The sequence below is a fragment of the Triticum dicoccoides genome, chromosome 4B (assembly GCF_002162155.2).
Source record: "Triticum dicoccoides isolate Atlit2015 ecotype Zavitan chromosome 4B, WEW_v2.0, whole genome shotgun sequence".
Taxonomy (NCBI): Eukaryota; Viridiplantae; Streptophyta; class Magnoliopsida; order Poales; family Poaceae; genus Triticum; species Triticum dicoccoides.
The window spans coordinates 620661254-620666192 of NC_041387.1; positions in this window are offsets into that span (position 1 = coordinate 620661254).

Here is a 4939-nt window from a genome sequence, read left to right on the forward strand (position 1 = left end):
CAAAAAATGCCCATATAATAGACCCACTTGAAGACTAACTCAGATTTCTCCCCCTTTGTCATCGAATGACCAAAAGGATCGAAACTGAGGACTAACGCCCCTGAAGAATATCAAGTTGATGGAGGAGCGCCAGTGTTGCCGGGGTCGGTTGTCGTAGTAGGGCCTGCCGCAGTGTCGTCCAAGTCTTCATTTTCATCAATGTCGCGATATGAAGAATAAGAGCTGGCCACCAAGGAAGGAACCTTGACCTTCTTGAATTTCTTCAGTGGAGGTGTAGACAAGTCAAACTCTTCCTTGAGACCCATGTTCTTCAGATCTTCGGTGCTGTAGATATGAGATAGAACATCCCAGGTACGGTTGAAGGTTTCATGGAGGTAGTATTGGTTTTTCTTCACAACCTTGTGGGTTGAGGTCATGTTGTAAAGAATGGAACCAAACTAACGCTTGACCCATTTATGATTGCGATCAACTTTCTGATGAAGACTGAGGAGTAACTCACGATCAGTCATCACCCTGGGTGCTGTGGCTTGAGGAATTTGCTTGGCAGAGGTGTTGGCGGCAGAGTCATGTGTGGCAGAGTCATCATTGGTGGAGTAGGATGCAGCCTTGCGAAATTGACCATCCAATGGACGAATGCCTTCATCTATCATAGCAGTTGCCTTGCCTTTGTCATCAGCTGAGGAAAATGTCCGTTTGAGGACTTCAATGGGAGGCAAGAAACTGCCATGGTTCAGAGTATCATCCTTATAGTTGAGTGAAGACCTTGTCCTGATGAATTTCATAATCCATGGTGCATAAGGCTTCAGCTCAAACGGTGACATAGCAATATTTGCCAGAGTCCTCATGAAGAAATCATGGAAGTTGACAGGAACGCCATGAACGATGTTGAAAAGCATATTCTTCATGATGCCAACGACTTCTTCATCATTTGAGTCGTGGCCTTTGACAGGACTCATTGTCTTCGCCAGAATGCGAAAGACAGTCCGTGGCACATACTGTAATTCCTTGACGAGGAATTTGGTTCGTGGAGCTTTCCCTGGCTTCAAAGGCTTCATAAGCACTTGCATGTAATGACTTGTAAGCTCAGGTTCATTGTAGATGCAACATGCACCATCAAGGGAAGGACTGAGTGGGAGGACACGAAGCAATTCAGTTGCTGGTGCCTTGTAGTGAGTATTTTCTGACATCCAGTCCAACACCCATGAATTCACATCTTCAGAATTTCCTGTGATGTGCAGCGTCGCAGAGAATTGAAGAATGAGTTCTTCATTCCAATCACAGATGTCAATGCAGAAATTCAGTAATCCAGCATCATGAAGAACACTGAGGACTGGCTGGAAGCACGACAGAGATTCCATGTCCACGTGAGGAATGTGTGCATGATCGAAGACTTTGTCTTTGTCGAATAGCACAAAGGAATAAAAGTTTGCTTGACTAGCAGTCCAAAAACGCCTCTTCCTTATGCGAGCAGAATCATAGGGATTATAAGCAGTGAAGAACACATGCTCGTTGAAGAAATTAGCAGCCTTGAAATTTTGCTTCTTTGAGAATGGATCCTTTGGTTTGGGCACAGGAGTATCAGTGAGTTGCATCACAACCTCAGGAATCACAATCTTAGGTTCGTCAGGTTGAGGAATTTCTGGTTCCTCTTCAGTGGCAGTCTGCATGTGCAATGTATCAGCAGCAACAGTTTCTTCAGCACTAGTGGCTGGAATTTCTTCATGCACAGACGAGGTGGGATGAGTTTCTTCAGAGCCCATTTGAACGGTTAGCACAGGGGACTAAGGTATCTGTTGTATTGGGATGAAGTGTGGAGAATTGGGATGCTGACTTTCCCAAAAGTCATCAGTCATCACAGGCGTGGTGCATCCAATGTCCACGTCTTCATCTTCAAGTTCTTCAATGCCGGCCTCTTCAGCTATGAACTGAGGCATGGGCGAGGAAGCAGCAGGAGTTGAAGGGATCGCATCCACTTCAATTTCTTCATCAATCTGCTCTGACGAAGCAGCAGAATGATGTTCTTCATCAGATCCGCTAGGGATCACATATTCTTCACCATAAGGAACAAGGTCCTTTTGTGGCATGGTGGAAATCGGAACAGCATCAATAGGGTTCTCAAAAGAGCTGGTCATAGTCTTCATCTTCTTCGGAGCTGAAGAATCTGAAGCAGATGATGCTTTCCTTTTCTTCACTGCAGCTTTCTCTACAGCCTTGGTCTTTCTTACATCTGATGCAGATGGAAGGGTAGGAGTTGGTGTAGGCGCAGAAGGAGCTGAGGAATCTGGTTGAATTTCCTCAGGCGCAAGTGATGCAGTTGCCCTGACTTCTTCATTTTCTTCAGGCGCACCACTAGTGGATGCCCTGGCCGTTTCTTCAACAGCTGGAATGGAGTTATGAGCCCTGGAACTAGCATTTTCTTCAGTAGGCTGAAAATCATCAGCGGTGCTGGCATGTTCTTTAGTTTGCTGAGCAGAGGCTTCAGCATGAGGAATTTCTTGTTGTGATGGGGCTACAACATTGGTGAACATCTCAGTCAGTTTAACAAACCTGACTTTGGCTCCTTGCCAATCAGCATAATAGGAATTGAAATTATCGCTGAGGGTTTTGATCTCAGACTGGATCTTGAGGAGTTCATCAGGTGTCATTTTGACAATGTTGTTCTTCAGGAACTTCTCTTTCCTGAACTGAGCCTTTTTTGATTTGCCTGGCCTTCTCAAATTTCCATTTCTCTTCAGAGATGAAATGGGTCAGCATGTGACTTTGGCCAGGTGTCAGATGAAAATCAGGCATAGGAGTGTTTGGGTCCTTGTGCCAGACATCAATGTAGTCGAGGATCACCTTAGGATCCAAAAGCAGTGGCACATTTGTGCCTTTGGCTCTAGCGGCCCTTTCTTGCCTATCTCTGATGATTTCTGCAAGTTCATCATCATCAGCATCATCGTCAGATGGCATATGGAAGGCAACTTGTTTTTTCTTCGGACTAGGCCGAGGACCTCGTCCAGTAGTGGCCTTTGTCTTCAGCAGCGTGGGGCCTGATGAAGAATTTGGTGCAGCTAAGGAACTTGCTGAGACACCAGAGGCAATGGAGATGCCTGTAGTCCTTTGGCATGTGGCCAGGTGAACAGGTGTTGAGGACTTTGCCGGAGCAACTGAGGACTTTGGAGGAGCAGGAGCAGCTTGGGGCATTTGCCGTGAGGGCTTTGAAGATTCTGGCCGTGAGGGCATTGCTGAGGAACTTGGCCATGAGGGCACAGTTGTTGAAGCACTTGGCTTGTGAGCGGGCTTCTCTGCCATTGATTTCCTAGGCTTGTCAGAGGCCTTTGTGGCAGCAGCAGCAGCAGAGTCTTCATTAAATTTCCTCACTGCTTCTTTGGCTTGTCTAGCCAACTTGGCTTGGCGCTTGGCCCATTCTTCAGGAAAATCCTCACCGCGCTTGAGGCTAGTGGGATCAGCTTTTTGACCAGGGGCCAATGGAGCTCTTGGGCATGGAGGATTTAGAGCGAATTTCTTCATATACTTTGGAGTGACATATTTGTACTCCCTCCATTCTCTTGCCCATCTCCTTTCAATCCTTTGTATGCACACCTTGCGCTGAGTTTTGCTTTCTTTTCCGAACTCGGCCTCATCAAGTGTGCAATAGTCAGCATAGAGGTCCTCAGGGATTTCAAAAGCAGTCATGACCTCAGGCTTCTTTCCTCCTTTTTGCGGCTTCTTACCTTCATCCATATTCTTCAGATGAGGAATTTGAACAATTGAACACTCTGAAGAAGTATGCAACTTTTCTTCAAGGAACGCTGCAAATGAGTTAAGTTGATGAGAACCTAGTGATTCAGCAGCGGACATGAGTACCTGTGAACAGAGTATAATTGCGAGGAATTTGAAGAGGTCATATGCGTTCTCAGAAAGTTTTCAAAATGAACAAGTTTGAGGAATTTGACCAGATGAGTCTTGAAGAATTTCACTAAGCGTTCTTTGTCTTAGGTTCCAGAGTTGTATAGATTGAGGATCCACACAATTGAGGAATCTTGAAGATAAATGATGCTTAGAGAAACGAATCAAGAATAGATGACTAGTGAGGTGTTTTGTGTGTAAGGATTTGAAGAATAAAACACCTTTGAAGATTTTGTAGAGAAAATTTGAATCAAAGAGGGCAATAAAAGTAACTTTTAATTACCCTTGATGACGAACACGACGAACTGAGAAGTGTAGATTTGAAGCTCGTCAGTTCAGATCTTCCATGCCCTAACTTGGCGGAGGAAGACAGCTACGGCGGCGGCGGAGTGAAGATTTCCGCAGCTGGCGCGAGTACAACGGTGAAGAGGTCGATGCAGTGAAGCTCTTCCTCACCGGCGATGATGAAGTAGCGGCAACGCTAGGGTTTGAGAAGCTCGAGCGAGAGAGAGAGCGGTCGAGCGGAGTAAAGGAAGTGAGGAAGGGTGAGGGGGTATTTATAGTCGCAGTGAAAAACTGTTCGCCCGAAGATTTAGGACGAACGTGCCCCTGGCCCTTCTCATTCGCTTGACATGTGTCACCCACGAACTGAAGGCATAGATCGTGTTAGATCATGGGTGAATAGATAAGTCTATCGTGGGATACGGGACGGTTTGAGGGGCAAAACCGAAAATTTTGGATAAGATTAGTTTTAAAGTTTTGGTTCGCAATTTCTTCAGCTGACAGGACACAGTGAAGATTTTGAACGAGTTTCAAATAGAACGCACATGAAGAATTTGTGAATAGATTGGGTTGAGTATAGCATAGAGGGGGAAGGGTCCGATCACATTCACTTAACAGAAAATGCAACTTGAAGAAATAGCCATAAGTGAATGCTGTAGAGGACATAAACCCATATATATATAGCCAATGAAGAAAGACGACGGAAACAGTGAAGATTTTGTAAAGTTGAAGAATTTGAAAAACTGAGGAAAAACTCAAATTGAAG